This window comes from Leuresthes tenuis, unplaced genomic scaffold, assembly GCF_036924035.1.
Source record: "Leuresthes tenuis unplaced genomic scaffold, fLeuTen1.0.hap1 SCAF_190, whole genome shotgun sequence".
NCBI lineage: Eukaryota > Metazoa > Chordata > Actinopteri > Atheriniformes > Atherinopsidae > Leuresthes > Leuresthes tenuis.
In genome coordinates, this window is record NW_027325544.1 from 53,272 (window position 1) to 65,551 (window position 12,280).

General features: G+C 41.2%; 3 non-coding genes across 3 annotated transcripts; 1 reads left to right on the plus strand and 2 right to left on the minus strand.

The window, feature by feature from the left end:
* The first annotated feature begins 4,903 nt into the window (after positions 1-4,903).
* Positions 4,904-5,017, plus strand: LOC140287970 (U5 spliceosomal RNA). The gene has a single exon (XR_011911909.1). It is a non-coding gene; the product is annotated as a U5 spliceosomal RNA (small nuclear RNA).
* A 3,245-nt stretch (positions 5,018-8,262) lies between these two features.
* On the minus strand, positions 8,263-8,446 carry LOC140287968 (U2 spliceosomal RNA). The gene has a single exon (XR_011911907.1). It is a non-coding gene; the product is annotated as a U2 spliceosomal RNA (small nuclear RNA).
* A 308-nt stretch (positions 8,447-8,754) lies between these two features.
* On the minus strand, positions 8,755-8,868 carry LOC140287969 (U5 spliceosomal RNA). The gene has a single exon (XR_011911908.1). It is a non-coding gene; the product is annotated as a U5 spliceosomal RNA (small nuclear RNA).
* Positions 8,869-12,280: the final 3,412 nt, after the last annotated feature.

Genomic DNA, 12,280 nt, shown 5'->3' on the forward strand with positions numbered 1-12,280 from the left:
ACATATGAAGGACAAAGCAGTTTTAACTTAGTTTGAGTGAAGGAATTCATTTTATACATAAAATCCCAAATCATGCAGAACGTATGAAAAGAAGCTTATTCTCGGATTCCTGATCCTTCAGTGTTGCTCTTTCTTCTACTGCAAAATACAATGTTGTTCTTTGTTGAAGTCGATCTAGACATTATTAAATATGAAGGAAAAAGCAGTTTTAACTTGGTTTGAGTGAATGAATTCATTTTATACATAAAATCCGAAATCGTGCAGAACACATGAAAATAAGCTTATTCTCGGATTCCTAAAACTTTTGATTTGCTCTTTCTTTTATTGCAAAGTACAACGTTGTTTTTTTGTTTAAATCTATCGAGACATTGATAAATATGAAGGTAAAAGCCGTTTTAACATAGTTTGAGTGAAGGAATTAATTTTATAGATAAAATCCCAAATCATGCAGAACTCCTCATAAGGGAGGTATGGCTTAATCACAAGTGTGGCTCTTTCTCATTCAGGGTAATATGAGGAAGTTTATGCTTGAAATATATGTAGAAATGGGTACATATGAAGGACAAAGCAGTGTTAACTTAGTTTGCGTGAAGAAATTCATTTTATACATAAAATCCGAAATCGTGCAGAACTCATGAAAATAAGCTTATTCTCGGATTCCTAAAACTTTTGATTTGCACTTTCTTTTACTGCAAAGTACAACGTTGTTTTTTGTTGAAATCTATCTAGACATTGATAAATACCAGCCGAAACTCTGCTGCCGCTTTTGATAATTTATGGTTGGGCATTCTTACCTTTTCTTACCCGCTTTTTACAAATTATGATCTTACATTCACACCTACTTGCAGTCGAACACCTTCTCATCCACTTATGATCATGTGCGGTTGGGCTTTCGCACCTTTTCTTACCCATTTTTCAGTAATTATGGGTGGACATTCAGACCTTCTTGCACCCGAAAACCTCCGCTCCTCTTTTGATTATACATTGTCGGGCATTCACACCTTGTCTTACCCGCTTTTTACAAACTTTAGTCGGACATTCAAACCTTCTTGCAGCTGAACCACCTCCGCTCCCTGTTTTGATCATATATGGTCTGGCAATAGTACCTTTTCTTACCCGTTTGTGAGTAATTATGGCTGGACATTCACACCTTCTTGCAGCTGAACACCTCCTCTCCCGCTAATGATCATGTAAGGTTTGATATTCGAACATTTTCTTTCATGTTTTAAAGCAATTATTAATGGACATTCACACCTACTTGCAGCCGAACACCACCTCTCCCGCTTTTGATGATGTATGGACCGGCATTCTTACCTTTTCTAACACATTTTTCAGCAATTATGGTTGGAGATTCACACCTACTCACAGCCGAACAACTCCGCTCCCGCATTTGATGGTGTATAGTCGGGCATTCTCACCCTTTCTCATCAGCTTTTTGCAAATTATGATCTGACATTCACACCTACTTCCAGTCGAACAGCTCTGCTCCCGCTTTTGATTATGTTTGGTTAGATATTCGAACCTTTTCTTAACTGCTTTTTACAAACTTTGGTCGGACGTTCACAATATCTTGCAGCCGAACACCTCCGCTTCCGCTTTTGATGGTGTATATTCGGGCATACGAACCTTTTCTTACCTGCTTTTTACAAACCAAGGTTGGACTTTCACACCTTCTCTTAGCTGAACAACTCCGCTCCCTCTTTTGATTGTGTACAGTCGGGTAATTTAACGTTTTCTTACCCGCTTTTTACCATCTATGGTCGGACATTCACACCGTCTTACAGCGGAACACCTCCGCTCCCTCTTTTGATGATGTATGGTTAGGCATTCGCACCTTTTCTTTCCCATTTTTCAGTAATTATGGGTAGACATTCACACCTTCTTGCAGCTGAACACCTCCTCTCCCGCTTATGATCATGTGCAGTTTGATATTCGAAAATTTTCTTTCATGTTTTCTAGCAATTATTGATGGACATTCAGACCGTCTTGCAGCTGAACACCTCCGCTCCCACTTTTGATGGTGTATAGTCGGGCTTTCGAGCCTTTTCTTCCCCGGTTTTTACAAATTATGGTTGGACATTCAGACCTTCTTGCAGCCGAAAACCTCCACTCCCTCTTTTGATCATACATTGTCGGGCATTCGCACCTTTTCTTACCCGCTTTTTACAAACCATGGTCGGACTTTCACACCTTTTAGGAGCCGAACAACTCCGCTCCTGCTATTGATTGTGTACAGTCGGGTATTTTAACCTTTTCTTACCCGCTTTTTACCAACTATGGTTGGACATTCACACCTTCTTACAGCAGAACACCTCCGCTCCCTGTTTTGATTATGTATGGTTTGACATTCGCACCTTCTCTCAACCGCCTTTTACTATGGTCGGCCATTCACAGCTTCCTCTCCACCATACTTGTATGGTGGGATATTCACACCCACTTGCATCCGAAGACCTCCGCCCCCACTTTTGTTGATATTTAGTCGGTCATTCACACCTTACCCGCTTTTGGCAAACTATGGCCTTCTTGCAGCCAAACACCTCTGATCTCGCTTTTGATGATGTAAGGTTGGGCATTCAGACCTTGCTTCACCTGCTTTTCACCAAATATAGTCGGACATTCACACCTTCTTGCAGCCGAACACTTCCGCTTTTAGTGTTCTATGAGGCATTCACATATTTTTTTTCACCGTATTTTATAGATTATGGTTGGAAATTCTCACCCACTCTCATCCGAAGACCTCTCCTCCCGCTTTTGTTAATATATAGTCGGGCATTCGAACCTTTTCTTACCCGCTTTTTACAAATTATGGTCGAACATTCACTCCTACTTGCAGCTGAATACTTCCGCTCCACCTTTTAGGTATGTATGGTTGGCATTTGCACCTCTTTTTATACTGATTGCTGAAGATTAAGTTGTTCTTTCTCAAACTACAAATTTTTTTTAATTGTTGAAACTTGATTTGAAGTGGATAAATAAGGAGGACAAACAGTTTTAAGTCAGGCTGATAGAAGGAATTAATTTTATAGCAAAATCTGTATTTCGTCATATGTCGAGAGATGCTTATTGCTGAAGAAGTTCTTTCTCATTCTACAAAGTACAACGTTGTTTATCGTTGAAACTTGATTAGACATGAATAAATATGAAGGACAAAGCAGTCTTAACTTGGTTTGTGTTAATGAATTCTTTTTATAGGAGAATCCGAATTCGTGCATAACTCATAAAATAGAGCTTATTTTCGGATTCCTGAAGAATGAGTCTGGTTCTTTCTCATAATACAAAGTTTGTTGTTTATTGTTGAAACTTCATCAGAAGTGAGGAAATAAATGAATGCCTATCAACAAATGTGGGATCTAAACTCTAGTGCTTCCTCTAAAATAATTTCCTTTCTCAATTTAGAAATGTGTGTGTGTAAGTCACAACACCCGTGACACCAAAACGGCTTTCTTTTCTCTACACTCTGCACTATGAGCACACACACCAAATCAGAAAGGCTTTTTTCTCTCTTTTCTACATTATGGACTGTGGGGACACAAAAACGCTCTCTCTCTTTTTTTTTTTTTATCGTGTGCCAGGGCGTTGTCTCACGTATTAGATTATGCTTAAGATACGAATGGGTTTATCAGTCACATCAGAATCCATACATACTGATCCTCCCGTAATAAAATGGTCGGATCTTATCAAACACACTTTGTTTCTTGTGACAATCAAGTCAGCGAAACAGCGTATACACGTCAAGACACTAAATCAAGTTTGCCACAAGAACTCATAAGTTTGGCAGTATTGCTCTGCCGTCAGCAATCATACACCCATTTTATTTTCGTGAGACATGTGCAAACACCTGTTCATCTACTGTTCTATCACTATGAATTAGTGATCTATTATCAATAAGGATACTTCTACAACTACTATCAAAGTATGTCCGGACTTCTTATGTTGTCAGTTGCTATATATGAATAAGTGGGTAGCTACTGACAAGCATTAAGCATGTCACACAGCCCAAACATATAACATTTCAGGACACACCACACAGTTAACAACCACAGTGAAGTGTCAAAGCCCAAACATGTAACATTCAACAGGACACTTACACAACACATTCAAATCAAACAGTCAGACAACATACAAGAACATATACCCCAGCCGGCATTGCTCCCTGCCTATTTTCTTACAGCACACTATGTGTGCGCACACCTTTATTCACAAACTCTTCAACTTATACTCTTTTACCGAAGCTGCTACAGCTCGATTGGCCGAATACCCTTTGATCCTATTTCGGTGAATTTGACATCTGCCTTACATATAACAGATTAGCGGTTTAGCAGTTTTAATTTAGTTTGAGTGAAGGAATTCATTTCATAGCAAAATCCGAAATCGTGAAGAACTCATGAAAGTAAGCTTATTCTCGGATTCCTGAAACTTTAGATTTGCTCTTTCTTTTACTGCAAAGTACAACGTTGTTTTTTTTGTTTAAATCTTTCTAGACATGGTAAATATTAAGGACAAAGCAGTTTTCACATAGTTTGAGTGAAGGAATTCATTTTATAGATAAAATCCCAAGAGTCTGCTGAGAAAAGAGAGTGAATGCGAAGTAGACTTTAACACGGCTATGGGAGCGAGCCGAGTGTGGGCTAACCGGGAGAATTGCTTGAAAGAAACGCGACACCGAATGAGCGATCAGAACAAAGCCTCAATACGGGATTCTCGTGGTGTTTTTGTTGCTGCCTTGTCTTTTGCACAGAGTAAAAGACAAGGCAGCCATCGAATAGGGCCCGATTGTTCCTAGTTGGTCAGCCGAGGAGCAAGGGGGGGGGGGGAGCAAGCGTCTCAACCAAGCAAAGCTCACCATGGGGAAGGTGGCTATGCCAACTAGCCTGATGCCCTGCTCCCGCAGTGACGGATAATCGTACTCTGGTTTCTCTTCATAACATACAAGTCTTTCGCCTTTTACTAAAGATTTCTGTGGAGAGCAGCACTAATGAGTTGTTTCTATTTTTGGCAGGCTTTACCTTTGCGGGTGAAGCCCTTTCTGTCTGTGCAAAAGAAATCTTCTTACTGTGCAGAGTGACTTCTCTGAGTAGAGTCGCCTTACTTGTTGCGACTGTGCCGATGTTCGAAGCTGGAGTGCAAAGTTGTTGCTTGAATGGTGCTTGCTGGAGCGTGCGGGAGTGCAAAGTTATACCATTTAAAAGGGCTGAAGAGTGCTCAGTGCAGTGGTTGGGCGACACTCTGGCCACCTTGAAAACCGAGGTTACATCCACTACCAGGGGCAGCCCAAGTTCTGCCGCAAGTGTGGTGAGCATGGGCACCTGGTTGAGGCTTGTACCAAGGTGTTATGTGGGAAGAGCAGAGAAATTGGGCAAACTTTTGGAGAGTGTCCAAATGGCAGGAAATGTAATCTCTGTGGAGAATTAAATCACCTCTTCAGAGATTGCCCTAAATCTTTTGCCAACAAATTAAAGACGGTAAAGCCACAGTCAAGCCAACAAAGAGAAGGACCAAAGGTGGCAGTTGGTGAACAAAGTGAAGAGGTTGACCAAATAAATTCAAACTTCCCGCCAAAAGCTTGGATTGGAAGTGAGGAGCAAAAAGGGGAGGGGCCTGTAGAGGCCTCACCACTCAGTGTTGAAGTCTGTGAGAATTCAAAGGCAGAGGGTGGAGCTACGCTAAATGAGGAGGAAGAGCAGACAGGGGAGTCTAGTGAAGATACTCACCTCCCCGAAGGTCAACAGCCGAAGAGGACGGCATCTGAGCCTCTGATTCCCCAGTGGTATCAGAGAAGAGGGGAAGGGTTAGGTCCCTTTCAGACAGTTCTTCAGTGGAAGAACCTAGAGTCTTCCCCTCCGACTCACCAAATGAGGTCTCCTTTTTAACTTCAGCTCTGCAATCAACCCCCAGGGACTCAAAGTTAAATGCAACATTGCGTCAGAGGCCAACACCGAGAGTCCGAAAAGGAAATATAGATCACCCTACTCACTTTTCACCTAAAGAAATGAAGGAAGAGCTAGTTTCCCAAGAAATAACCTGTGTGTAATTTGTTTTGATAACTTAGAAAAACGAAAATGACATACCTACTTTCCTTTATGCTTTTAATGGTTCTCACCTTCTCAACACTAAATGTGAGAAGTGTGAAATCAAAGACAAGAGCCCAGAGTATTTTATCCTTCTTAGACTCCATAAAATCAGATGTGTTTTTAATAAAAGAATGTGGACTACCTTTTTTAAAAAACCATAGACAATGGGAGGAAATGTGGCCCCATTTATCGATATGGAGTGGCTCAAATCAAAATAAAAATGATGGTGTGGCCATTCTAATTAAAAATCTGCATGTTCTGGTGAAAGGTAGCACAGTGGTGAGAGACGGACGGGCACTTTTAGCACACTTGAATTTTATGGGGCAAGACTTTAACCTCTTAAATATTCATGGTTTCAATGGAAAAAATGAAAGGTATGACCTTTTAGAAGATATACAGCTTTACATGCTAGGGCAAGTACCTTTAGTTGTAGGAGGGGATTTTAACTGTATCTTGAGCAGGAAAGATAGAAAAAGAGCAGGGGTAGATTTTAAAGTGGATAAGACTTCGATTTTACTTCAGGGCATATGCAGGGATTTTAAGCTTACTGACTGTTTTAAAACCATGCATCCCAGAGAGGAGGGCTTCACCTGGTTTAGTCATGATGGCACCAGAGCCTCTCGCATTGATTATTTCTTTACTAGAGATTGCCCACCCACTGATGTTAGATTAACCCCTGTTTTCTTTTCAGACCACCTTATGCTCTCCTGCACCCTTTCACCCCCTTCTGGTGTGACGGTAGGAAGTGGTCTGTGGAAACTCAACTGTTCCCTGTTGGAGGATGAAATCATAGTCAGTCAGTACAGGGAATGTTATAAAGAGTGGCAGACCCTTCAAGACCTCTACGAAACACATGCACAATGGTGGGAAATGGTGAAGGAAACGACCCAGACTTTTTTTAAACAGCAAGGTAAACGTAAAAAAAGGAAAGACAATAGATGTATGATGGGACTACATAAACGCTTACAGCGCTACTTTAAACTAAATCAGTGTGGCATAGACTTTAAAGAAGAAATCAAAGATGTCAAAAAGGAAATGTCAGTTTTAGCAGAAATAAAGAGTAAAGGAATTTTTGTAAGAAGCAGGGAGCAGGAAATTGAGGAAGGTGAAAAAGAAAGAAAGTTATAAATAAAAAGGAGTGTATTCAAAATCTAAAAAGAGAAGATGGGTTTTTAACAAAATCCACACAAGAGATGATTGAAACTGTACATACCTTTTATAGTAACATGTACAAAGAGAAACCAGTGCACTTGGAAACATCGGCAGAAATCTTAAAATTCGTTGACAAAACCGTAAAAGAGAATGCACACTTGACACAGAATTTTACTGCTTTAGAGTTAAAAAAATGCCTAACAGGTTTTAAGAGAAGTCGAGCTCCGGGTTTAGACGGGCTTCCTGCAGAATTCTATCTGACCTATTGGGACCTTTTATCATCAGACATTTTAGATGTTTTTAAAGATTTTGAAAAACTCGACCGACTGCCTGACAGTTTTAGAGTGGGAATAGTGACTCTACTTTATAAAAAAAATGATAAGACTGACCTAAAGAATTGGAGGCCCATCACACTTTTAAACTTTGACTGTAAACATTTTAGCAAGGTTTTAGCGACACGGATGTCCTCTGTTTTAGAGGAGGTAATTCACCCAGACCAAGCTTGTGCCATCTCAGGGAGACAACTCACCGACAGCCTCGTACTGATTCGAGACATCATTGATTACGCTAGAGACAGAAACACCCGGCTTGTCATCTTAAATTTAGACTTTGAAAAAGCATTTGATCGGGTCTCGCATCAATATCTCTTTCAGGTGTTGCAGCCATCGAAAAGGGCCCGATTGTTCCTACTTGGTGAGCTTTGCTTGGTTGAGACGCTTGCCCCCCCCCCCCTGCTCCTCGGCTGACCAAGTAGAAACAATCTATTCGATGGCTGCCTTGTCTTTTACTCTGTGCAAAAGACAAGGCAGCCACAAACACCACGGGAACACCGTATTGAGGCTTTGTTCTGACCACTCATTCGGTGTCGCGTTTCTTTCAAGCAATTCTCCCGGTTAGCCCGCACTCGGCTCGCTCCCAGAGCCGTGTTAAAGTCCACTTCGCATTCACTCTCTTTTCTCAGCAGATTAAAAGAAAGTTTCATCTTGGGCTCCCTGAAACTTCCATCCTGCACCGCTGTTTGCTTTTTCACAAGAGCAGAGGAGAGCGCACCGTTCCCAGCGGCACTGCAGTACCGGGTCGAGGCTTGGAGTGAACGGAGCAAGCTTCTTTTTCAACTCCTATTATTAAAAATCCATTTAATATGTTGTCCTCGTATAGAGGACATATTAAACTGATAAGAACAGATACTACACTTGATCTTAGCCAAAAGGCAGAGAAGCGATAACTATCCACTGTTTCAGGTCCGAGGGCCCTTGCTGGCACAATGCGCACTTGTAGCAGTGTTCTTTTTATGGCCATAGGTGGCCAGAGTGTCACGTTGCACCTCCGCCCACCCGCTGCACTGAGCACTCTTCAGCCCTTTTAAATGGTATAACTTTGCACTCCCGCATGCTCCAGCAAGCACCATTCAAGCAACAACTTTGCACTCCAGCTTCGAACATCGGCACAGTCGCAACAAGTAAGGCGACTCTACTCAGAGAAGTCACTCTGCAAAGTAGCAAGATTTCTTTTGCACAGACAGAAAGGGCTTCACCCGCAAAGGTAAAGCCTGCCAATAATAGAAACAACTCATTAGTGCTGCTCTCCACGGAAGTCTTTAGTAAAAGGCGAAAGACTTGTATGTTATGAAGAGAAACCAGAGTACGATTATGCGTCACTGCGGGAGCAGGGCATCAGGCGTGGTGAGCTTTGCTTGGTTGAGACGCTTGCCCCCCCCCCCCCCCCCCCCTTGCTCCTCGGCTGACCAAGTAGGAACAATCGGGCCCTCTTCGATGGCTGCCTTGTCTTTTACTCTATGCAAAAGACAAGGCAGCAACAAAAACACCACGAGAATCCCGTATTGAGGCTTTGTTCTGACCGCTCATTCAGTGTCGCGTTTCTTTCAAGCAATTCTCCCGGTTAGCCGACACTCGGCTCGCTCCCATAGCCGTGTTAAAGTCTACTTCGCATTCACTCTCTTTTCTCTGCAGACTCTTGGGATTTTATCTATAAAATTAATTCCTTCACTCAAACTATGTTAAAACTGCTTTGTCGTTCATATTTACCATGTCTAGAAAGATTTAAACAAAAAAAACAACGTTGTACTTTGCAGTAAAAGAAAGAGCAAATCTAAAGTTTCAGGAATCCGAGAATAAGCTTACTTTCATGAGTGCTTCACGATTTCGGATTTTGCTATAAAATGAATTCCTTCACTCAAACTAAATTAAAACTGCTAAACCGCTAATCTGTTACATGTAAGGCAGATGTCAAATTCACCGAAATAGGATCTAAGGGTATTCGGCCAATCGAGCTGTAGCAGCTTCGGTAAAAGAGTATAAGTTGAAGAGTTTGTGAATAAAGGTGTGCGCACACATAGTGAGCTGTAGGAAAATAGGCAGGGAGCAATGCCGGCTGGGGTATATGTTCTTGTATGTTGTCTGACTGTTTGATTTGAATGTGTTGTGTAAGTGTCCTGTTGAATGTTTGGGCTTTGACACTTCACTGTGGTTGTTAACTGTGTGGTGTGTCCTGAAATGTTATATGTTTGGGCTGTGTGACATGCTTAATGCTTGTCAGTAGCTACCCACTTATTCATATATAGCAACTGACAACATAAGAAGTCTGGACATACTTTGATAGTAGTTGTAGAAGTATCCTTATTGATAATAGATAAACTAATTCATAGTGATAGAACAGTAGATGAACAGGTGCCTGCACGTCTCACGAAAATAAAATGGGTGTATGATTGCTGACGGCAGAGCAATACTGCCAAACTTATGAGTGCTTGTGGCAAACTTGATTCAGTGTCTTGACGTGTATACGCTGTTTCGCTGACTTGATTGTCACAAGAAACAAAGTGTGTTTGATAAGATCCGACCATTTTATTACGGGAGGATCAGTATGTATGGATTCTGATGTGACTGATAAACCCATTCGTATCTTAAGCATAATCTAATACGTGAGACAACGCCCTGGCACACAATCAAAAAAAAAAAGAGAGAGCGTTTTTGTGTCCCCACAGTCCATAATGTAGAAAAGAGAGAAAAAAGCCTTTCTGATTTGGTGTGTGTGCTCATAGTGCAGAGTGTAGAGAAAAGAGAGAAAAGAAAGCCGTTTTGGTGTCACGGGTGTTGTGACTTACACACACACATTTCTGAATTGAGAAAAGAAATTATTTTAGAGGAAGCAGTAGAGTTTAGATCCCACATTTGTTGATAGGCATTCATTTATTTCTTCACTTCTGATGAAGTTTCAACAATAAACAACAAACTTTGTATTATGAGAAAGAACCAGACTCATTCTTCAGGAATCCGAAAATAAGCACGAATTCGGATTCTCCTATAAAACGAATTAATTAACTCAAACCAAGTTAAGACTGCTTTGTCCTTCATATTTATTCATGTCTAATCAAGTTTCAACGATAAACAACGTTGTACTTTGTAGAATGAGAAAGAACTTCTTCAGCAATAAGCATCTCTCGACATATGACGAAATACAGATTTTGCTATAAAATTAATTTCTTCTATCAGCGTGACTTAAAACTGTTTGTCCTCCTTATTTATCCACTTCAAATCAAGTTTCAACAATTAAAAAAAATTGTAGTTTGAGAAAGAACAACTTAATCTTCAGCAATCAGTATAAAAAGAGGGTAACAAAAGGTGCAAATGCCATCCATACATCACTAAAAGGTGGAGCGGAAGTATTCAGCGTCAAGTAGGTGTGAATGTTCGACCAAAATTTGTAAAAAGTGAGTAAGAAAAGGTTCGAATGCCCGACTAAATATTAACAAAAGCGGGAGGAGAGGTCTTCGGATGAGAGTGGGTGAGAATTTCCTACCATACAAGTATGGTGGAGAGGAAGCTGTGATTGGCCGACAATAGTAAAAAGCAGGTGAGAAAAGGTGCGAATGTCAAAACATACATGATCAAAACAGGGAGCGGAGGTGTTTGGCTGCGACAAGGTGTGAATGTCTACCCATAATTAATGAAAAACGGGCAACAAGTAGGTTCGAATGCCCAACCATACATCATCAAAAGCAGGAGTGGATGTGTTCGGCTTCAAGAAGGTATGAATGTCCATCAATAATTGCTATAAAACATGAAAGAAAATTTTCGAATATCAAACCGCACATAATCGTAAGCGGGAGAGGAGGTGTTCCGCTGCAAGAAGGTGTGAATATCCACCCATAATTACTGAAAAATGGGTAAGAAAAGGTGCGAATGCCCAACCATACATCATCAAAAGCAGGAGTGGATGTGTTCGGCTACAAGAAGGTTTGAATGTCCGACCATAGTTTGTAAAAAGCGGGTAAGAACAGGTTTGTATGCCCGACTGTACACAATCAAAAGAGGGAGCGGAGTTGTTCAGCTACAAGAAGGTGTGAAAGTCCGACCATGGTTTGTAAAAAGCGGGTAAGAACAGGTTCGTATGCCCGAATATACACCATCAAATGCGGGAGCGGAGGTGTTCGGCTGTGAGTAGGTGTGAATCTCCGACCATAATTGCTGAAAAATGTGTTAGAAAAGGTAAGAATGCCGGTCCATACATCATCAAAAGCGGGAGAGGTGGTGTTCGGCTGCAAGTAGGTGTGAATGTCCAGCCATAATTACTCACAAATGGGTAAGAAAAGGTAGTATTGCCAGACCATACATCATCAAAACAGGGAGCGGAGGTGGTTAAGCTGCAAGAAGGTGTTAATGTCCGACTAAAGTTTGTAAAAAGCGGGTAAGAAAAGGTGCGAATGCCCGACAATGTATGATCAAAAGAGGGAGCGGAGGTTTTCGGCTGAAAGAAGGTCTGAATGTCCAACCATAATTTGTAAAAACCGGGGAAGAAAAGGCTCGAAAGCCCGACTATACACCATCAAAAGCTGGAGCGGAGGTGTTCAGCTGCAAGAAGGTCTGAATGTCCATCAATAATTGCTAGAAAACATGAAAGAGAATTTTCGAATATCAAACCGCACATGATAATAAGCGGGAGAGGAGGTGTTCAGTTGCAAGAAGGTGTGAATGTCCACCCATAATTACTGAAAAATGGGTAAGAAAAGGTGCGAATTCCCAACCATACATCATCAAATG